This window comes from Myodes glareolus, chromosome 24, assembly GCF_982192425.1.
Source record: "Myodes glareolus chromosome 24, mMyoGla1.1, whole genome shotgun sequence".
NCBI classification, from domain to species: Eukaryota; Metazoa; Chordata; class Mammalia; order Rodentia; family Cricetidae; genus Myodes; species Myodes glareolus.
The window spans coordinates 22,147,850-22,172,014 of record NC_142049.1 but is presented as its reverse complement, the minus strand read 5'-3'; the positions used below and the strand labels follow the sequence as shown (position 1 = coordinate 22,172,014).

The 24,165-nt window shown below is 44.2% G+C and overlaps 1 pseudogene; it reads left to right on the top strand.

Annotated features, from left to right (window-relative positions):
• Nucleotides 1–1,526: 1,526 nt before the first annotated feature.
• LOC125400802 (large ribosomal subunit protein eL19 pseudogene) lies at nucleotides 1,527–2,140 on the top strand (annotated as a pseudogene).
• The last annotated feature ends 22,025 nt before the right edge of the window (nucleotides 2,141–24,165 follow it).

The window sequence follows — 24,165 nt, the reverse complement described above, 5'->3', positions numbered from 1 at the left end:
AGGCAGTAGGCTAGATGTGGTCCATGAGGAGAGGCAGTAGGCTAGATGTGGTCCATGAGGAGAGGTAGGAGGCTAGAAGCAATATACTCAGGAAAAGGCACAACTTTCTTTTTGTAATTTTTACATTTCAAAAAAAGATAATTTGCTCTTTGAAGCAATAATAGTGAGACTATATCACGGCATCTATAACATATGTAAAAATTTATATCGATGCCAGCAGTATCAGAAAGGCCAAGAGAGAAGTGGTGGGGCTTTTTGTAAGGTTTTGTACCGCACATGAGGCAAAGCAATGGTATTTATTGTTAAGAAAACTCTGCTAAGTTTAAGGTGCAGGTTATAAACCATGTGACCCTGAAAAAATCCAACCAGTAAATCTGCGATAGAAACAGAAATATGAAAGTGCTAAGAAGAAAATCAGAAAGGGGGTGAGTAATGAATAAACAAATAAACATAAAGAACACCCAAGTGGAGAGCGAGGATTTATTGCTTAATGAACATAATTTCATTTTTATATTTTAAAAATTTTGTTAAATTTACTTGTGTGTAGGTGTGTGTGTGTCTCTCAGTGTGAGTGCACAGGTACTCACACATGTGTGCGTTGGTATACATGTGGAGGATAACTCCGAGGCCATCAGCTCTGTCCTTCTGCCTCCAGAAACTGATCTCAGGTTATCAGGCTTGGTGGCAAGCACTTTTAACCACTTGACCATCTCACTGATCCATATTCTTACTTTTCATTATATAAAATTAAATACACAGAGTATGAAATTTATCACCTTATCCACGTTGAGCGTCCAGTTCATCCAAGTTCCTTTGTATTCTGGACAGTTAGTCCCCAGAGCCTCTACTCAATGAGCAAGGACTTCCACTCCTCCCCCCCTCCATCCTTCCCCACCCTGGCAACCATTCTGCTTTTCTACCTCACCTAACTGAATGGTACAGAAGTTTTTTCTTTGATAACAACTTATTTAATTTAATGTAATCAAGATTCATTCATGTTTGTCATGTGTCAGAATTTACTTCCTTTTAAATGCTGGATAGTATTACATTATCTGCGTATACCATATTTATTTATCCTTTTGTATATCAATGTTTATATATCTTGGCTTTGTGAATAATTATATTGTGAGCATGTGTGTGGTTGAGTTGTTATGTTTAAATTTTCTTATATCCTGCTTGTGTAGTTTTAATTTGCTTCTTTTTACCTCCCTCCCTCTCTCCTTCCTTCCTTCCTTCCTTCCTTCCTTCCTTCCTTCCTTCCTTCCTTCCTTCCTTCTTTCTTTCTTTCCTTCTTTCTTTCTCCAATTTCTTTGCGGCAGGGTCTGGCTTCTAGGTAGCTCTGGCTGTCCTGGAACTCACTGAGCAAACCATGCTGGCCTCCAACACAGAGATCCACCTGCTTCCTCCTCCTCAGTTCTAGAAAGTCATGCACCAATGACCAGCTTTTTCTTGTTTCTTAAGGAAGTATTTAAATGACTAATTTGAGATTTTAAAAATCCTTTCCTTTCACTGCTGTGTCCATAGCCATGAGTATGCTCAGGTTACAGAAGAGGCGTGCCTCAGCATCCTCCACTGTGGCAAAAAGAAGGTGGACCCCAATGAGACCAATGAAATTGCCAATGCCAACTCCCAACAGCAGATCTGGAAGGTGATCAAAGATGGGCTAATCATCAGAAGCCTGTGACCATCCATTCCCGGGCTTGATGCCGGAAAAACACTTGGGCTTGACGGAAGGGCAGACAGAAGGGTATAGGGAAGCAGAAGGGTACTGCCAATGCTCAAATGCCGGAGAAGGTGACCTGGGTGAGAAGGATGCCGATCCTGCACTGACTTCTCAGGAGATACCGTGAATTCATGAAGACTGACCGCCACGTGTATCACAGTGTGTACCTGAAGGTCAAAGGGAATGTTAAAAAAAAAACCACAAAAACAAACAAACAAGCAAACAAAAAAACCAAAAACCAACCAAGCAAACAAACAAACAAAAAAACACCAGCAGATTCTTGTGGGGCACATCGGCAAGAAGCTCCTAGCTGACCAGGCTGAGGTTCGTAGGTCTAAGACCAATGAAGCAAGAGAGCACCAGGAGGCGTTGGAGGAAGAGACCAAGAAATTAAGCTTCCTTCATGTCTGTATATAGTGGGCTGCCTGTGGCCTCAGGTGGATCAGTCATTAAAATAAAACAAGCCATTATTGAAAAAAAAATCAGCATTTAATGCTATGAATTTCTTTTGATTTTCTATTTTTGATGAACCCATAAATTTTAATAATTGGTGTTTTCATTTTTATTTTATTAATAATACCTCCTGATTCATATGATGATTTTTTTCTTTATCTAATGGGTGACTTAAAAGTGATATTCACAGCACAAATATTTGGGACTCTCTGTTATTGATCTATAAACTTCTTTGGATTCAGCAAACATGCTAAGCATTATTTTAGCATATTTAAATGTATTTGTGTCAGTAAACGCTCTATGTGAATGTGTAAATTCTGTATACCGTGCTCTTTAGGGCCTAATGTACCAGTTAGTTTATTCATTACTGTGACAATATTCCTGTTAAAAACAGATTAAGGAAGGAAGTGTTTGTTCTGGTCCACAGTTCCCAGGAATACAGTCCATCCTGGTAGGGAAGCCATGGCAACAGGAACAGGAGGCATCCCGCATCCAGGAAGCAGGGAGCAATGAATGCTAGTGTTTAGCTACTTTTTTCTTTTTATTCTGTGGGGGATCCCAATTTATGGAATGGTGCCATGATGTAGGTGGGTCTTCTGTCTATGTGTTACTTTCATTGGTTAACAAAGAAACTGCCTTGGCTTTTTGATAAGGCAGAATTCAGATAGGTAGAGTAGACTGAACAGAATGAAGGGAGAAAGAAAGCAGAGTCAGGCAGACGCCATGATTCCCCTTCCCGAATGTATGTTGGCTAGACTCATGCCAGTAAGCCACCACCTTGTGGTGGCATACAGATTATTAGATATGGGTTAGTCAAGATGTGAGAGTTAGCCAATAAGAGGCTAGAACTGATGGGTCAGGCAGTGTTTAAAAGAATACAGTTTCCGTGTAATTATTTGAGGTAAAGCTAGCTGGGAGCCGGGTGGCGGGCACAGCCCGCTGCTCCTTTTACAAGTGGCGTATTGCAACGCCATCTTCAATCCACCCAGTCTAGAAACTGTCACAGACATGCTTAGAGGTTTGTCTCCAGGGAATTCTAGACCCAGTCAGGTGGATGGATACTCAAAGGTAGCCATCTTGGGAAGAGTGCAAGAGACCCTAGCTCCTTAAATAACAATTGAAAGCATTGTTCAAGATACTTCGACCAAATGCAGCCACAAGCTAAGGATGTGCTCCTAATCCTATATCCTGCAAATCCCAACAACGAATTGAAATGGATCGTTTCTCTAAATGTAACACTGGCAGTATAAATATTCTAGAAGAAATTTTTTGAACACAGAGTGAGAGAAGATTTCTCAGGTATAACCATAAAGGTACAAAACACGGAGAAAGTATCACAGAAGACATCATTGAAATGGAAAAGCTTGTGCTTGTAAGGTTTATGTTAAGGGACTAAAAAGACAGTATAGTCTGCAAAAAAAATGCTTTTCTCTGTAGCTGTTTCCTCACAGTTTGGCTAAGCTTGGCTGTCTGGGAGCTGCAATCTCCCACAGAGATCCCACCAATTAACATACTTTCGCTGGGCGGGTGTGGGGATGGGGGTGGGGACTCTTCTCTCAGGAGACCCCTTGGCTCCCCAGGTTATATAAGAAGTAAACAACCAAGTGGGATGGGACTCTCTAGTGGAATTTACACGAGGTAAATGGTTAGCAGGTGGGCCCTCTAGTACTGAAGGTGCTTCCGGGTTCTCAGAGGTACCTCTGCCTTTCAGTCACTCCTGCTCCTGTAAGGGACCCAGTAAATGCACTGCTTCACCAGGCTGGACTTTCTTTGGTTTGTCTGTGCAGTCTCTATCTGGGACATACAGAAATTTCCTTCTGTCTCCCCAAGGGAAAGCATTCAATGCATTTATAAACCACATAGCTGATAAAACACATGTATTCCAGACAGGCACAGAACATTCAAAAGCCAATAAGGTGAAAATCTGACCAAATAAATGGACGGAGGTCTTGCTGGAGTTCAGAGAGGGCTATGGCAACATCAAAGGCTGCTCAGTAGCATCATTACTGGTTCCTTTATTGATTTGTTTTAGACAAGCAAGGAATCTGGGAGACAGATGGCAACATATTTTAAGGTTTGTACATGGTCAGTTGTCAGATCTGTGAGTTGAGAGTTGGGGTGTCTTTTTGAAAGACTGATTTGTATCACGCTTGCATTTTTAAGTTTCACCTTAAAATTCATTTTAGCTCTTAACACTACTACCCCAGCTTTTTTTTTTGGCTTAGGATAAACACTAAATTCTGTTATTAATAATTTTACTCTTCAGTCACTTGCCTCTGTATTAGGAACTTCTACATAAATGTGTATCAAACTTTTTAAAATCAGGTCAGAAAGATCAGCAAAATTTCCCGTGATATATATCTGTCTGTCCCTGACTCCCAGGCATTGGGATTAAAGGTGTGCACTACCACACCTTGAAGTCACAGAGGTCAATCTACCTCTGCCCCTTGAAGTCACAAAGGTCAATATACCTTTGCCTCCCAGGCATTGGGATTAAAGGTGTGTGCTACCACACCTTGAAGTCACAGAGGTTAATCTCTACCTCTGTCCCTTGAAGTCACAGAGGTCAATATGCCTCTGCCTCCCAGGCATTGGGATTTAAGGTGTGTACCACCACACCCAACTACTCTCATACATATGTATGTGTGTGTGTGTGTGTGTGTGTGTGTTAAGTGTATGGAATAATGGGTGCCATTTTATGTCATTTTCATATGTAAATAGTAGAATTTGAGTGTGCTCAGTCCATTTCCTTCTCTTACCCTCTTTCCCTGACTCCCCTCCTCTTCTAACAGTTGCCCTTTCTACCTTCACACAATTTTATTTTAAACTACATCCTCCATGTGAGAGAAAACACGTATTTATATTTCTGGTTTATTTCATATAGAACTTTCCACCTTCATCCATTCTCCTAAAAATGGTGGGATTATATTCTTTATAGCAGAATCGGATTCCATTGTGTGTCTATACCAACTTTTCTAATTAATTTTTATATGTATTCATGTGCTGATTGCACCTATAATGATCCTGTAACCTGGCTTTGGTGAGTCCTGCTACAGTACATATGGGGGAATCATGTCTTTCTATGGTAAAATCCCACACCTTTAGCAACAGACTCTGCATCCTTCTTATTTATTGGGATAAATTGCTTGCTTTGCCTTATTTTATACTATCATCCAACACTGCTTTCCATCTCGATGTTTTGCCCATTTGATTTTGTGTGGTTTTCCCTTATTAATAAATTATATGGGTTTTCTCATTTCATTTTTTACCTTGCAGCATATTTTGGAAGATGTATTTCCAATTTTCCTCTTTTGGTGGTTATCTGTTAAAGTTTAACCCTCATAGTTAGTGTAAATTAATCAATATATTTAGCTTCCTCCTGATCAATACATGGACCTTAGAATATGTGGCCGTCAGTCCCTCAGCCTAGCTGCTATTGCTGCCGAGAGATTCTTTTTATCTTGCTAACACTTTTAACTCTCACTATTTATCAGATTGTTTAGATAGCCTCATAAATTAATTATTTTGTCTCATAGAATCTTAAACATAATTTTTTAGATATTCCTTTAATGAGGAATTATAGCCCATAAACTTCTTTCTGATTTGTGTAGAAACATTCTCACTTTGACAATATTCTTTGTATAGCCAACTATTTCTCACAATAAACACTTAAAATAAGTATTGGTTAAGAGAACACAAAGAATAATATATCTAAATATACATTCAAAAATTAAATTAGCTTTTGAAACTCTGAAAGTAAGCTGTGAACACTCTGGCATTTCTCCTTTGCCTGTTTCTGTGGGCATCTCTTAAAAGCAGGCACACACCACAAAGCTGCAGGACCACAGCCATGCCGAAGGCATGGTCCAGGGGTCCAATATCAGTCCATAGTTAATTGTCTCAAATTGTCTTCAAAACTCCTTGATAGTTCACGTCTCCCCTAACTTTATTGCCTTATGATGAAGTTTCCATTACTTGACTATTAAATCTATTTGTACTCATTTACCTCATACTTATGGTTCTTTCTGTAATGATTTGGTCTTTTATATGGAGCTGTGATCAAAAGCCCCTGGCTGGTTTAGATTTGTCTAGTTTCCTCCTGATGTTAGGTGTCAAGTTTGTTGAAGGTTCATCAGTACCCTTGGAAGATATTATAGGTAGTTATAAAATTCCAGAGAGAAGCTAGACATGGTGGCACATGACTGAAATCTCAGCACTTGAGATGCAGAGGCAGGAGAATCAGGAGTTCAAGAACAGCCTGGGATACTTGAGACCCCATCTCAAGTGATGACAGTAATATCTGTTTTTTCCCCCACCTGTACATAGAAAATATCTATCATATTAATGATTTCTTGCATCTCTGTAGCTGTTGAGGTGATGTATCTGTTCATGTCTATATTTGCTTTAAAGATTCTGTTATTAAGAATTCCTAGTTGGGATAAGGTGTGGTGGGAAGCAGACAGGTAGATCATTGTGAGTTCAAATCTAGCCTGGTCATCTACACAGTGAGACTATTTTAAAAAAAAACAAAAGAAGAAGGAAGAGGAGGAGGAGGAATAAGAAGGAAGAAGAAAGAAAAGGGAGGAGGAGGAAGAGAAAGAGGAAGAGGAGGAGAAGAGGAGGAGGAACAGGAAAAGGAGCAAGAAGAAGAAGAACAATAGGAAGAAATGCTCAATTGCTCTTCCAAAGGAACTAAATTTGGTTTCTGAGTTCACACTGGAAAACCCACAATGCCCTCAAGGAAAACTTATATCTTCCTCTGGTCTCCACGGGTGGGTACTGGTATATATGTATATGACATACACTCACACAGATGCATACATGGAAAATAAATACTTGGAAACAAAAAACTCTGGCTGATATTATTATCTTTTCTTCTGGGTTCTTCAGCTGACTCATGCTGTGCCCACGTGAGCCATGCCTGGTTATGCCATGCCCAGGTGTTTTGTGTTCAGGTGTGCCATGCCCAGGTTTGTCATGTCCAGTTATGCCATGCCCAGGTGCGCTGTGCTGAGTTCCGGTGTGCCATGCTTGGTTTCCCCTGCTTATCAGATTTCCTGTATGTCACAATTAGTCCTTCCCTTCCACTGAAAACATGGATATGGTGGCATGGCATTGTCACCCAATGGTTGGGTCACAGTCACGGTTACTCTGAGACTTGAGCTGCTCCCATGTCTCAGGTCAGACACACCGAACTCACTCAAGTATTGCTTCTCCTTTATTCCTTTTCGGCTTCTTCCCAGGGTTATCTGGGCTTTGGTTGACCTTCTAACTCAATCCTTCATAGCACACAACCCTGTATTTTTCTCTCAACCCTGATGCAGGCTGAAACTCTTTAAAACTTCAAATCATCCCTGAGAGCGAAACATTCTCATTTGTAGAGTCGGCTGGGTTTCTGCAGGATAGATACTCTCTCCTTGGCCAATCACAAGCTACTAATGAGCTAACAACTAGGTTGAAAACTCTCTGCATTTGAGACTCTGTTCTCGCCTGTTCACAGAGTCAGTTCAGCATCACAGGCCGCAGCTTATGAGAAGGATGCTCAACAGAATTAAAGCACAAAACGGCTTTTCAGTCCCGCGGCAACACCAAGAATAAGAGTCTGTGATTCCTATCATTTTCCCCAAGTTCTTGATGTGGCAACTCAAGCGAAATTGCCTCTCTGTCTCCTTCCCTTTGTTTAGCATTTCCCATTCAGGCCACAGAATGAGGAAATGCCTTGCTCTATAATGTCTGCTTTTAGATAAAATGCTAAGGATGAGTGTGGCAGCTTCAGGGTGGCATTGGGAGACATTTGTCACCAGCAGATTGCAAGGTGTTTAGCTGTTCCCTGGGTGATGCCGCGAAGATCGCCGCTATGCAAGAAGCAAACAAAACCCCAAATCAGCGTGAGCTCCACCCCAGGAGAGGGATAACTGGATCTATGGATATGCTGTGTGTGTATCTTCCTGGTTGATTGACTGAGTCCAGTGAGGTCAGCCATGGGACACAGTCTGTGGTAATTACTGCCGATTCTCTACTTGACAAAACCTAGACTCACCTAGGAGGAGACCCTGGGCATAGCTCTGATTAAGCTCTAGATTAAGGTTAGCCTCTGAGAATGTCTGCGATGACTTGCCTTGATACTGTTAATTGATCTAGGAAGATACTTCTTAATCGTAGGTGGAACCATTCCCCAAGCAGGGGATTCTGGACTATATAAAACGAAGAGGGCAAATTGAGCACAGTATGTGTGCATTCCTTGCTCTCCGTTCCCAGTTATGGATGTGATGTGATCCCCCCAAAAAACTTCTGTTGCTGTGACTTCTCTGCTACAACAAACTATAATTAGAAACTATGAGTCACAGTGAACCCTTTATCCCCAAGTTGCTTTCCTTGGGTATCTTGTCAGAGCAACAGGAAAGGAAACAAAGACAGCGTCCAACACAGGGTTAGAAGCAGGCAGAACACAGACCCGCTTCCGCTTTAGTGACTGGGGCCAAGACGGAACATCCGAACTTCAGCTAGCTTGCCCATGCAGGGCTTGGTGTGGACACACAAAGATGGGTGCGGTTTCAAAATTCCAGAAACACCGGTCCCTCCTGAGCCCACCTGCTTCCCTGAAGGGCTTTACATGCCTTAAACACGGATGTGCCTGTAGACGGCTCCACTATCAAAGGGCACAGCCTCCCCTTAACGAAGGGGGTGGGTAGGAATGAGACTACCATAGTGGCCGCTTCTCTCCACTTTCCAGTTAAGTTTTGCTTCGAAGGGACTCATAGTGCAGAGCAGGAACTCCACCATGGAATATTTCAGAGCCCACTCAAATTTTAAGGAAAATAGCTAAAAGGATTTCCCTTTGAAGTTTAAGGCTTTTCTACTTCAAAGGGCCTGGGTATGTTATTTGATGAGTCTGATTCAAAAGTTTGCCGGGAACCTTCTGTGGAGTGGCTGACACAATTTGTCGGAAGCACAGGTGAGAGTTCAACAGTGATTCGATTGCGGGTTTTCAGGTTGTCTTGAGTTTCAATATCAAATGCGTTGAAAGTTTGTTGTAAACCCGTTTATGGACTCAACTGCGTAAACAGCAGCGATGTGAAGCTCCCATCTCCCCAAATCTCCCGCCTCCTCTCTGTCACCAGCCATATGGCTCACTGCTCACTAATAGTTCTCCAGGCCTTTCGCTCTAGCCAGGTCCCTTACTTCTGAGTTGAGGCTGTACCAATCCTCATGCACAAGCCTGAACTTTTCTTTACTTCAGTCAGTGTCTCTCTAGACATTTATAACTTCTTCTGTCTGTAATAAAAACCCCCATTCTAACTAGTTTTATGTTAACTTGACACAAGCTCAAGACGCTTGAGAGGAGGGAACCTTAATTAAGAAAATATCAGAGGCACATGCCTTTAATCCCAGCACTTCGGAGGCAGAGGCCTGCAAATCTCTGTGAAGTCAAGGCCAGTCTGGTCTACAGAGTGAATTCCAAGACAGCTAGGGATCCATAGTAAAACCCTGTCTCAAAACAAAACAAAACTAAAACAAACAAACAAAAATCTTCTTAAAATTAGGCTGTTAACAAGCCAATAGGGCATTTTCTTAATTAGTGATTGTTGTGAGAGGGCCCAGCCCATTGTGGGTGGCGCCATCCCCGGACTGATGGTCTTGGATTCTATAAAAAAGTAGGCTGAGCAAGCCATGAGGAGCAAGTCAGTAAGCAGCACCCTCCATGGTCTCTGAATCAACTTCTGCCTCCAGGTTCCTGTCTTGTTTGAGTTCCTTCCTGACTTCCTTTAGCGATGAACAGGGATGAGGAAGTGTAAGCTAAATAAGTTCTTTCCTTCCAAAGTTGCCATTGGTCATGGTGCTATATCACAGCAATAGCAATCCCCCCCCAAAAGGGGCCGAGAGATGAAGATGATGACGATGGTGGTGGTGATGGTGATGATGGTGATGATGATGATGATAGTGATGCTGATGATGATGATAGTGATGATGACTCTGATGATGATGGTAATGGTGATGATGGTGGTGGTGGTGGTGATGATGGTGATGATGATGATGATGGTGGTGGTGGTGGTAATGGTGATGATGATGATGATGGTGATGTTGATGATGATGATAACTGAGTAGAGAACAGTACAAGCATAAGGACCGAAATCTGATACCAGAACTCATGTGGAAAACTGGATCTGATGATATGTGCTTGTCCCAGGGCTGGGAAGGTAGATAAGTGGGTCCCTGGAACTCTCTGGCCAGACAGCCTAGCACAATTGGGGAGTTTCTGCCCAGGAAGGAATCCTGCCTCCAAAATGAAGTGGACAGTTAGTTCTTGAGGGGAAATCACACTCTCCATTGTCCTCTGGCCCAGGTGTAAGGGCTCAAGTCGCCTCTCAACCTGATTTAACAATAGTTTCAGAAAACAAGCATTTTTTTTTCTCAACAATGAGGCCTGGGGTGGTGCAGGTTTCTGGGACTAACATGACACCCCCGCAGTTGCGAGGACTGTCTCCATTTCTGCTTTGTTATTCTAAGCATGCGGTTTTCATCCTCAGGCGGCCTCGGGATGGCAGGATGAATGCTGTTGCTACCGCCGTCCCATTTATATTCCGGCGAGCAGCAAGAGAGAGAATCACAAATGCCAAAGAGAATACCGTCTAACCAGCACCCTCTTAAAGAGCGCTCCAGAAGCCTGCTCCAATAAAGCCAGTGGGAAGATTACAGAGCACCCTAATTGTAAGTGTCACTTCTAAATGAGAAATACTGCTGTTTCCTATCTGCACAGTCTCTAGAGCCAGGGGCTGGCGTCTCAGGCCACAGGAGCCATTCTTGCGACAGGCAACTCGAACTAAAATGCGAGCGCTCATGTCAACCATTCAAGTCGAAGCCTCTTCCTTCCCAACTCTATACAAGGCTCCCCTGGCTCATCTTTGGCCACGCCCACCCCACGGTAGCTGTTGATGGCCTCTCTTCTCTACAGTCCACAGAGACTCTGTCAGGAGTCTCTCACAGCCTGTTTCCTGTGCTTCACCCAAACCCGGTGTTTAACTTGTTGCCTGTTCCACGTCAGATCATAAACGCAAGAAGTTCAGAGAAACCCATCATTGGCATCTCCCGACCTCACCTAGAGGCAGAGGCGCTGACAGAGCGGTGACCACTTTTGTTGGCTGAATAAACACACAGATATGTGATGACTGACTTTAGTTTCCTTGGCCAGATCTGGAACCTACAAGCCTCCTGGCACCCCCGGGAGGAACTTTCCTTGATCAAATTATTTGAAGTAGAAAGATCCATTCTAGGTGCCCAGATCAAAGGACCCGGGGGAAGGAAACTTTGCTTTTTGCCTGCTTTCTGTCATTCTCGCTAGCAAGTTCATCTGTCCTATTGTTATGGCATTCCGCTGCTTTTATTAGAACAAGCTTTCTCAGGGTTCCCATGTAGACTGAAGACCAGCAGGTCTCCAGGAACTGGTCAGCTGAGACATCTAGCCATGAGGGCTGACCAGCAGCCAGATTCTCAGCCTCCCCGTCATGAGATAGCCACTGTTGGATGACTACCAACCATGCTGTGTAAGCCAACCTAATAACCTCCTTTTACTGAACACATGCGCCTTCTCAGTTGGGTTCCCCTAGAGACTCCTAACCAGGAATCAGGAAAGCATGTGTCTGAGCTACTGTTCTCTTGCTGTGAGGAAACACCATGACCAAGGCAACTTATAAAGCGTTTAACTGGAGGTTTGCTTATAGTTTCAGATGGTGAGCCTGTGACCATTGTGGCAGAGAGCGCAGCAGCAGGCAGACAGGTGGGTGCTGGAGCAGCAGCTGAACGCTTACATCTGATCCGGAGAGGAAAACTGGGCCTCGCATGGGCTTCTGAAACCTCAAAGCTCACCACAGTGGCATGCTCCCTCCAACAAGGCCACCCTGCCTAGCCTTCCCAAATAGTCCACCAACCCGGAACAAACATTTCAAATAGATGAGTATGTGGGGAACATGGCTGGTGGTATGCCAGCTCAGAATGGAAAGCAACCAGGAAACATCCGAAGCCTGAAAAGATTAGTGATTAATGCCCATCAGAATAGATTGTTGCTAACTCCAGATTTTGTGGGTTTGTGTGTGTGTGTGTGTGAGTGTGTGTGTGTGTGTGTGTGTGTGTTTCAGCCATTATTAGAAGATAATGAATCCGTGGTGGATTACTCAAATAGAGTCAAAGTTCAGTAGAGGTTCATGAGGATTCTCAGGATTTCTGAGGCTCACTCTCTTATCTCTTATGGGATTTGTATGTGATACCTTGAGCTAATGGAGTTAAACTTGAAATTTATCCAGTTGCCATTTCGAAAAATCGCCATTTTCCTGTTAATCCTGCTTAGAAATAAAGGGGTCAGCAGAGGTCAGCTACCTTCTCAGGTCAGGACAAGAGGGAGCCTGGAGGCGAGTGGATGTGCAGCGCCCCCAGCTGGACTGGGGGAGCATCACACCCTGCATGGTGCCCTGTTCAAGGGAAACACTTTATATAGGATCTTTCCCCAGAGTCACTTTGGAGACAGAGTGGAGAAGGGGATACTTCTGACAGTGGGCTGTGTAGGATTTACTCAGGAAGCTGGACACTCCTTTGTTCTATGTTATGCATAAAGGAAATGGGAAAATGTTTATCCAATAGAGGAATGAATGGTTTTGTTGTCCCAATTCGACATTTGAATAAGTAATTGGAAATTTAAAGAGAAACATTTCTGCTGAAGAGGTCCACAATCCAGGAAGCTTGAGAACCCTCTGCCTTCTGAGCTCCAACTGGTAGACTTTGTACCGTGGTTTTTAGCCTGATGAAAAAACACGGGTGAAATCCCAATTTGACTTTGGGGCTTGTAACTTTAGCAGTATGGTTTTATTTCATCTTAGTGGCTCAGAGGTTCAATTTGGTATTTTGTAATGTGGCAAAATCACAGTGAAGAAGGTCCGTGGTGGGGGATGGGGGGTCAGGATGGCCACATCTCATCAAAAGCAAGAATTAGAAGGAGAGCTGGGACTAGTGGGTGTTGGGACCCACTAGTGGGTGTTTGGAGTCCTGGCCTCCAGCTGTCCTCCCCTGCTAGAGAGCTTTACTTTTCCTCTGATGTGAGTTACTGAAAGCTGTGTCAAAGTTGTTTACCAGCTCTGCTTCACGAGCACGTGTTGCCTTGGCCTTGAGGATCAGAGGATAAGGTTTTCACCTGTTGGCCCATCTGACTGTGTTGGGTAAATAAGCCTCTGTGGTGCTATTAAATAGGGGGCTTCTTACCAGTGACTAGAGATCTGTGTCTCTGTCTCTCTTTCTCTGTGTCTTTGTGTATTTCAACCTCTAGCCTCTTTCCCAAAACTCGCAAACTATATGGTAGTGCATAAAGCACAGACAGGCCGTGTGAGCGGCAAGTGGGGACAGTCATCATGCTCCTGAGGTGGGAATGGGTGGCTTCTGATCATCCCCCCAATAAGAGGAGGGGTCATCCATACAGAAACAATGAAATGTAAGGGAAAAGTATTTGTAATAGTAGTGGACTGAGTCAGTGCAACAATGTGACGTTTCTGATCATTCAATTTGAGAGCAAGCACTTTAAGTCTATATGGAACTCTGAATTCTAAATATGCTATTTCAAGTCTTTTTAAAAATGTGTGTGTGTGTATGTGTGTGTGTTGCGTGTGTATGCACCTGTATGTGTGTGCCTGCCTGTGGGGAGCTGGAAATTGGCACCAGGAATCTTTCAAAATCCCTCCCTCCCTTATCTTTTGAGTCAGTGTCTCTCACTGAACCCAGAGATCACTTACTGGCTAGACCTACTGGCTCGGCGTGCCAGTCTCTACCACACCAGTTCCGGGGTTACAGAGATGCCTGACATGCCTGAACTTTACAAGGATGTTGGGGGGTCAGAACTTAGGTCCTCATGCTCACACGGCAGGAGTTGTACTGACTGAACAATCTCCCCGTCCCTTAAAGAGTCTTAATAGGTCTGATCAAGGAGTTCTGGCTTCCGAAGCTCCACAGTTGGTAGACATTCTTGTTATACTTGGGGAAAAATGAGCCTGATTTCGTGAAACATGATGCATTGCTCTGAAGAAACTCCTTCATAATTGCTCAGGATTAATATGGGTTTCGCTCGCCTTGGAAATCACGATGGGATTTTTCAGAGGAAAAAAAAAATTAATGGACCTCGTTTCCACAGCTTATGTTAAATGATTTCATCTTAAGTGTGACAAGTGAGCTGGGCATGAGATCCCAAGAACTTCTTTCACGATAATTGTCCCATTTTTGTTTTGAAATGGTTCCTGGGGTCTAAGAACTCAGAGCAGTGCCAAGCCACAGTGTGACTCACAGGACAATCTCTTATTTTAATGGGACAACCTGCCTAATTAAAAAAAAAACACAAAAAACCCTGGATCTTTCTTATGAAAGACTGAGTTCCTTCAGAGGGCCCCTAAGACTTCAGAGAAACCCCTTTGGATGGGGCTGAAGGAATGTGGGTTCCAACACCTCCCCAGCTTCCTCAACTCAACTACTGAAGGAACCACTGTAGAAAACGGCCTCTCGGGCAGCGGACCAAGGATGAGAGTACAGGATGCTGGTATTCCCGGGTGGCTCTCTCTGGTGCGTCAACACCTGGAAACCTGGAACCCTCAGGCCTGGCTGTGAGCTGGGTAAGTGGTTCAATCCCTTGAAGGCAGGGTGATTCACAACTGGTGTTGGTCTGTCCTCAAGTACCTAATACCCTAAATATCCGGGCTCCCTCTAAACATCCTATGGTGCCCAGAACAGTTTATCGTGGAGAATGACGTGGCTTCAAACTCTAGAAGTATCGAAGGCAGAAGGCCTTCAAGATTCTCGGCGTGTGAACTTTGCCAGGAGAGAGGAACAAACAACTGTTCACCTAAGATGGGACAAAAAGGACAAGACAAAGAAATGATCCCACTTAAGTCTGTCTTGGTAAACTCGTGATTTAACTAGGGTTAGTTGTTAGCTTCCGCACTTTTCTGTGGATACCCAGGCCTAATCCAGGAGCGCGCTTTCCTGAACCAGGGCCACGAGAATGGACAACTGTCCTAAGGGTTAAAACAGACAAAGACACAAGAGACCTGCTTGCTTGCCAGAGAGTAAAAAAGCCGCTGTTTATTGAACTCAGGTCTGGTATATATACCAGGAGGCAAGAGGGTTCGAAAGGGCATGGCCCCCTCCCATCAGGAGCAGTAGAATAGATTGATACATTCCCAGAGCCTCAGGCAGGGTCAGCTATGGGGGAGGCAGGCATGGGAGGCGTGTAGGGCCCGCAGCTGCAACCTTGTTTACAGGTGAAATTACCATAACAAAAACAGCCTTGTTCTTTCTAAGGTACCCTCAAGCCAGTGCTAGTGCAGAATCTCCAGGGGCCAGAGGTCAAACAGCCCTGCGAAATGCCAAGGAAGAAAAGGGAAAAAGACCTGGGTACCTACAGTTAGTTACATTTTATTAGGAGCAGAGGTAAGGAACTACTTATAGAATGGTGGGCACCTTACCAGTGTCCACACTACTGAAGAAAATGTCTCACCTTTCTTCAGCAATGGTCGACTTCTTCTAAATCCTTCACTTGTTCCATGACGGAACCTCATGGACTGAATCTTGTTCAGTTTTGTACAGATGATCTTCACTGCCAGGCTTTCAAGCGGGCAAAAGCTGTCATGCCTGGAGGATAACCTTTCACCTCAGGCCTAATCTAAACCTGGGTCTCCTCTTGGGTAACTATTGATTGATAGTCCTTCCTTGGGGGAGCTGCTGAGAATTGGGTACCTTGATGATCACTCAATAATAGCCAGCCATTTGACATTCTAGTGGGGTGACTGTCACGATCACACAGTCATTTGCTACTGCCTGGCTTGGTTCAGGCCAGGCTGTATTTTTAATCCGTAGCTACTCTCTGATGCTCTGTGCCTTTTCTATACAGCACCCCATGCTTTAGGGTCTTGATATTTGTTGTTGTTTTTCTCTGGCACATAGACGAATTCATTGTTTATGTGGGTTTGTGTCAGAATGTTTTCCCGTGTTTGACACTAGATCCGCAGTGTCTCTCGGCCTTGGGCATAAGGTTTGTAGGTCTTTTCCCTCTGAAGTTTAGAACTGGGAGGGAAGTTGCTGCCCACACCACATCTCCTTACAGTGATCTTCATTTGTTCCTGCATCTGGGAGAGGTTTGTTAGAACAATAATAACCCCACTAGGGTGTACCTTCCCATGTTCCCTCTTCCTTCATGACTGGGGAAATTGGTGGGACCTTGAAACCTAAGAATCTATTTGGTTACCGTAGTGGTGTTTTTTGTTTTTTGTTTTTTTAAATTAGAAGTATAAATTACTCACCATAGAATTTACTTGCCAAAGTGTTCAGTTCGGTGGGTTTTTTTTTAAAGATAGTTATAATAATGTTACCATTAACTCAATTTTAGAAAAAGTTTCCCTCATAAAAACCCATGCACATTAACATGTCCATTTCCTCCAACCCCGACAGTCACTAATATACCTGCATTAATATGCACATCCCATTCAGCCCAGACAATCACTAATGTGCCCTTTTCTGTAGCTTGTTTATTCTAGGCATTTCAAATAATGGATGTAGGGACTGGAGACAGCCCTAAGTGAGTGCAGTTCCGAGCAGACGCATGCTGTTGTTGTGGGAATGACCCCAAGGACCCTATATCCTTGAGTTCAGAAGGTCGGCAAAGCATTTCTGGGGACCAAGTGTGAGTGTCAGCAGTGTGTGCAGAAAATGATGAACTTTCTGAGTTCTGCGATTTCTCCGGCAAAGAGCGTGGACCACCTGGCCTAGATTTTGTCTTTCTGTGTGTCCATCATTTCTTCATTCCCTAACCGCCCCTAGGCAGATCAAGGCCCTGGGAACCTTGTGTGAGTGCCACAATGGAGTCATAGAAAAGTAGCCTTTGTGATGGGCTCCCTCACTTAGCACAGTGCTGTCAGTAGGCACCCATGTACAAGCATGTCTTTTTTTCTTATGATCAAGTAATAGTCTGCAGTAAGACTACATCACATTTGGTTTATTGATGGGTTGGTGGCCACTGGAATTCTTCTTTTCGACTCTTATGACTAAAGTTGCTATGACCATTCACATTCAACTTTTGTGTATCTGTGCGTGAATATATACGTATAACCATGTCTATTAAGTACACATTTAGAGATGAAATTAAGAGATTATAAGTATGCAGGTTTTTATTTTTGACATTTTTGAGGAATTGCACGGCATTTCCAACACTTGCTGCATGCCCATCACTCGGCATCCATCTCGGCTAGGTGTGTGAGTCCGAACGTCTTCATGGTTTTGCAAACCCTTGCTGTTATCACCTTTCAATCACTGGCACACTAGTAGGTATGCCATGGCAAGGGGGTTTAACAAACCAAAACAAAGCTAAGATTTTTATTACAGTTTTCTTCTGTTTGCTCTTCTTTCCAAGTTTCAATTGTTTTGTGTTTATGCACTGTCTCTTCTTAATCCTTCATCTCTCCAAGCCCTGTAAAAATTTCTCAGACTAAATCTTGTTACTGGTCGTTTTGTAATATCTACCTAATTCTTTTTTTAAAAAAGTTTATCCATGGCTTTATTTTCTAATTTTCTATAACTTTCTTCTTATTTATTCTGTGTCTTTCACATCATGCATCTTGATCCCTTTCATCTTCCTGCCCCTTTGGATCTGCCCTCTGCCCTTGAAACCTTCCCCTAAATAAAACAAAGTAAAATAAAATTTAAGAGAAAATTTAAAAAGAGAGAGAAAAGAAAAAAAAGAAAGAAAAATCTCATCACGGAAACTTTAGTGTGATATACTAAAGTCACACAGTATACCCCTTTCTCCATACGTCTTTGCTTGTAAGAGTTTATCATTATGAGCCATTGGTCTGGTTTGAGGCCTTTGATTTCTGCCTCACCATGTATACTTGACCGTCTCTTGGGCTCCTCTTGGTTATTCTGTTGTTGCCCAGTGTCATGGACATCGTGAAGCTTTGGCTCTGCAGAACATGCCTGTTCACATGTTCCAGCAGATCCTAGATGGGGTGATGGTTGAGGTGGGCCAACTCATAACCCTGGTTCTGGGCCTGGGTAGTCGCAGGATTGGTTTGTCTCTTTCATCACCGTCTTCATCACCAGGGTACGCTCTCTGGCATTGTCCGTGCTAGTTCATCCCATGCAACAATGAGCAAGGGGCAAGGGCCAGTTCTCCTGCTTGCCCTCACCTACACCATCAGAGCAAACTCGCTCTACTATGTTGCCCAGGCAAGGAGAAGGAGATACTCCTCTGAGTGTTACAGCTGGTAAGGGTCAGGGACAGCTCTTCCTCTCCTGTGACCTTAAGGTCAGCTCTCCCAACTGCATCAGGTGGTGAGGAGCAAGAGGGGGCCTCCCTCACGCATGCCACCATATGGCAAATGAGGGACTTGGCCAGACCTTGCAAACTCAGGTTCTCCAGGCCGGTTCACCCACACCCCCTGCCTACAGGCTCAGCTCTACTGTACTGCCCAGGGGAGGAGCAAGGCTTGCTTCCCTAAGTGCTACAGCTGATAAGAGGAGGGTCTGCTCCCCTATCTGCTGCAGGTGGCAAGGGGCAGGGCAAGGGAGCATCTCTCCCTCGCCCATACTGCTGCTGTGTATGACAGACAAGTAATGGGGTCAGCTCTCCCATGTCTACACATTTGGGACCAGCTCATCCATACCTCAGCCAACAGGGTTGGCTCTCCTGTGCTGCCCAGGTGAGGTGCAGGACCTGCTCTCCTGAGTGCTATAGCTGGTAAGCGGCAGGGACAGTTCTCCCAATCTTGTAACCCCACTACCAACTCTCCCACCACTATAGGTGACAAAGGATGGGGGAGCATCTTCCCCATGTTCATGCCACCATATGGCAGATGAGGAGTGGGGCCAGATCTCCTAAGTTCATTTTCTCAAGCTGGACCACCCATGCCCTGTCACCAGGGTAAGTTCTATTGTATTACCCATATGTTGCAAGGAGGGGCTGCTTGTTCATCTCAGGCTAGCTTAACCCCAAAATAACCACACAGAAACTGTATCAATTACATCACTGCTTGGCCCATTAACTCTAATTTCTTGGCTAACTCTTACATTAATTTAACCCATTTCTATTAATCTATGTGTCTCCACGTGGCAGTGGCTTACCGGCAAAGATTCAGCACAACTACCTCCAGCCATGGATCCATGGTGTCCCTCTGACTCTGCCCTTCTTTCTCCCAGCATTCTGTTTAGTTTTTCCCGCCTACTTAAGTTCTGCCCTATCAACAGGCCACTGCACTTTCTTTGGTAATTACAGCACACAGAGGGGATTCCCACATCACCCATATGAGGTGCAGGGCCCATTTTCCAAGTGCTGCAGCTGGTAAAGGTCAACTCCCTCACCAGCTGCAAGTGACAAGAGGGAGAGGGGGGAAGACATCTTTTCATTGCCCTCACCACCACACTGCAGTTGAGGGGGCAGGACCTGCTCTCCCGTTCTCACTCTCTCAGGGCTGCTCACTTGCCCCCACACTCCCCACCCCTCACCTGCCATTCCCCTCACCACCCTACTCCTGCCATGGGCCTTGGATGCAGCCCAGGCCCAGACATCACTATGACCCTGGGTGTCAATCAAGCCACCCATCTCAGCCAGATCCTTGCCACTTTCCCCTCTTCAGATCTGTCTCGGTTCACAGGAAGTGAACCCTCTGTCTTTCTCTCCCCCATACCACATCATACATTTGTTCACCATAATAGTGCCTGCCTGCCTGGGACAACCTTCTCTTATGCACTTGGGGTGAAATGCCCCAGGCATTCATATGGGTCTCCTTGTCCCACTCAGTCCATGAGGGTGCTGAGCAGGGCATTCTTTTCTCCTCAACGCCCAGGGAAGACTACCCCAGGCAGGCATGTGGATCTTCTTGTCACCCTCAGTCCATGATGGCACTGGACAGGGCCATGCTTCTCCTCAGTGCTGGGGGTAGGGTGCCCTAATTATCTCTTATTGAACCATTAGACATGGTCCCATCCTCATCCCTCCTGGCTGCCCTTGGACTTGGACTTCGGCTTTTCCTGCCCCCAAATTTGAACTGAAATATCAGTATTACTGGATCTTGATCCTGCTGGTCTTTGCACAGAAACTATGCCATCGACTACACCATTTCTTAGCTCTCCAGCTTCCCTTAACCTTGACTTAACCTTCAGATCTTTGGACTTGAGCCAGGAGATGGTTCAATTGGTAAAATACTAATTTTATCACAAGCATGATGACCTGAGTTCAGATGCTGAGCACCCATGGGAAAAGCCAGGTGCAATGTTACACACCTGTCTTCCCAGGACTGGGGAGGAAGAGACAGGAGGAGCCTTGAAGTTCACTGGCTAGCCAGCTTAGCCAAATCAGTGAGTTTCAGGTTCAGTGAGAGACCTTGTCTCAAAAATATAAAGGTGGAGAATTACTGAAGAAGACGGCCAACATTGACCTCTGACCTCCACACACGTGTGTGTGCACATATCTGGACAGGTCTACATGCACCTGTGTGAACCATATATTACACACACACACACATACACACACACACACACACACGGAAATGGACCTTGCACCTCGTTAGTCTTCCAGACTGTGTGAGCCTGTTCCTTCTAATGATCATATCATGTACACCTCCTTCTGACTGCTTCCCTTTTTCCAGGGACCCCAGTGCTTAGCCTGCACTGTTTGCTGCCAAAGTTCTGGAAGATTTGCTGTTCCCAGTGTTTTCTGGGCCTTCCTTTCCAGAGCTGCCCTAGTTATGCTTATTTGGTGTCCCTCTGGTTATTAATGAGTTTCTAGGAGGAAGAGAAACACCGCAGTGATGCAATACGCACCCGAAGTCCAGGAAAGTTTCCAAAGTAGTGAAGACCTACCCTGCCTCCTTTCAACTCTCCCCACAAGCCCTTCCCTTCCTTCACGCCATCACACCAATCCTATGTCACTCTGTCTCTCTCCTATCACTGTGGTTAGCACTCTGGGTCTCTTAGAAAAATACTCTCCATTCTGTGCTTTGGGGTAGTTAAATGCCAGCCATGTCTCCCCCCCCAGTGCCTGTCATTTTCCTTTTTGTCCCACTCACTGACCCTGTAAATGGCATTTGATGCACAAGAGCTGGGACGGTCATTAGCTTAAAATGACTTAAAAAAAAAAATCGTTCACAGCTCTGAATCCTGTCTTTGAGGGAGGAAAAAAAAATAAGGCACCCAACAGTAAATTCTCTGGCATCCTTGCCGGCCCAGCTGGAGTCTGATTGCCGAAGAATGACAGGCCCCGTGTACCTCAGGTGAGTGGCAGAGCGCCCCTGCTGCCCTGAAGGCAGGCTCCCAGGACCCACGTGCTTTCCTCTTGTTCCTCTAAAAATGACTTTAATCTTTCCTCTAAAATCTCAAAACAAAGCTTCTATATATGTCCTGTTTGAGTGTTAGCAAAAGCAAACCATGCAGAGGAAGACAGCAAGCAGGAATGTCTAATTAAGCTGCATAGTGTGTCTTATAACTGTCAGGGATTGAACTCAGCCAGCAGAAGAGGGGCCTGTTTGCCCCCCACCCCTTCCTCTCCCTCTCTGGGATTCTTCTGAAAAGCTGAGAGACTCTGGGACCCCTTTGCATTATGCTCTTCCTTGACTTAGAGATGCTGGTTTCCCGAAGTGAAAAGAGCGCACATAAGACCATTGCCCATTTGAGAAGGGCACACCTGCATTAAGCCATCTTTGATACCAGGGGCATAGTGTTCCCATCTTCTCCCCTTGATTTCCCAGTTACCTTATGGTCATGTTAGATACCAACCATCTCAATGTTTTTTGAGCTGTGTTGATTCTACCTTCAATCTTACATTGTTTTTGTTTCTGTTTTTTTCCTTTTCATTCTTTCCAAAAGTTTGCTGGCTGCTGAGATAAACTCTCTGATGAGGTAAGTTGTCCACTTTTTGTACTAAATCATTGTTCCCACTAATCTAATTATTTTATATTTGTAGAGTGTCTTAGTGTTCTATTGCTGTACAGAGACACCTTGACCGTGGCAACTCTTATAAAAGAAACATCAAGTTGGGGCTGGCTTACAGTTTTAGACATTTAGTTCATTATCATCATGACTGAACCTGGCGGTATGCAGGCAAACATGGTGCTGGAGAAGGAACACTGAGTTCTACATCTTGCAGGCAAGAGGATATGGACTGAGACACTCAGCATGGTTTGAGCATATATAAGACCTAACATCCCACCCTCACAATGACACACTTCCTACTACAAGATCACACTCACTCCAACAAGGCCACACCCCCTAATAGTGTCACTCCCTTTGGGGACCATTTTCTTTCAAACCGCCATATAGAGTTAACATCTGTGTCATATTTAAGTCCACTGTTGATAGGTTTGTCTCCATATAGTGAGGTGTTTTTTCCCCTTTCCCTTCCCTTTTTGCCCACATGGCATTCTATTTTTGTTGCTGCAAGTCAGGTTATTTTGTGAAAGAAGATAGGCAAACATTTGCTTCTGTGCAACATTTCCCAGTCAGGGATTGAGCCAACTGGGGCCTGGGTTCAGCTGATCTGACTTGCTATTGTTGGTTTATATTCAAACTATCTATCTGAGGTTCCTGAGTTTAAAGACAGGAGGTTTCCAGCTAAGCTGTTTGGAAGAAATGGTGGAATCTTTAGGAGGCAGGGCCTTTCTAGAAAAGGTGTGCTGTTGGGGTGGTCTATAGTGATATTTTATTTGTGTTTTAATAAATAATCTTGCCTGAATATCAGAGTGCAAAGTTAGCCACACTAATCAGGCACACAGGCTAGGCCGTGGTAGCACACACCTTTAATTCCAGCAGCCACACTACTTAGCCATAGAAACTAGGTGGAGGTGGTGCCTGCTTTTAATCCCAGCACTAGAGAGGAGAATAAGATGGGATGAGACAGGAACTCACTGTCTTTTCAGTCTGAAGATTTTGTAGAGTTAAGAGCTCTCTAGTTGTTGCCTGATTTGCTTCTCTGATCTTTCAAGACTGTCTCTGACTCTGGGTTTTTAATAGTTGTGCTACATCTGGTACTCAACTTTTGGGTACAAAATCACACACACACACACACACACACACACACACACACACAACCATTTGCCTGTGGCTTTATAACCACTGGCATAGCCTGGAGCCGTACGTGGCCAGAATCACTACCCTACTGACTATATTTTCCTTTCTTCTCTCCTGGCGGACTTTCCCTGAACCCCCTTCTTGGGCTGCTGCCAAACTAGGTAGCTGCCTTGAAATCCAGGCAGGCTTTTATTGGCTGCAGCAATAAGTCTCACATTTTTATCATCATTGGTGGCAGATTTGGTGAGAAAATTTGGAATTCTTAAGGAAGGAATTAGTTAAAAGGGAGAGTTTTCCCCCATGTTAAAAAAATGGAAGACACAATTACAATAAAGAAAGTTAGGTCTCTGTATGATTATATAATCCATGATTTAAAAATGGAACAATTAAATGAAGGGCTAATCAACTTAATTGGGATTGGCATACTGTTAATTATCACTTAAATAATCCTTGTTGTTTTGAGAATTCTTGGTTTATCTCTTATTAAATTGTTTGGTTTGACTGCCAAGATACAGGCCTTAGAAAACCTTAATAAGACCTTTCATAGAGATATTCAGATCTAGACAGAGGAATTTAATGGGGAACCAATTTCAGAATTGCATTATAAGATTAGAGAGAAACAGCCTAAGGTTTTCAAACAGCCATCCTTAATATATTCAATAGCTTTATGGGAACTGTCAAATGATAAAGTCTTTGTAAGAGCCAATTAGACTGCTGTGGAAAATTTTACAGCCAGTAGCCTTTAAGTTACCCACCCAGTTGGGTATGGCCTCTTATACTATATGTGTTGATGTAAAGTGCACATCCACCTCTCTTCCGGTGGCATGATTTTGTTCCTGTTCCCCATTCATGCAGAGGACTGTAATCTGTGAGTCTACCCCTAAATAAATAACTCTTTATTATACTCAATT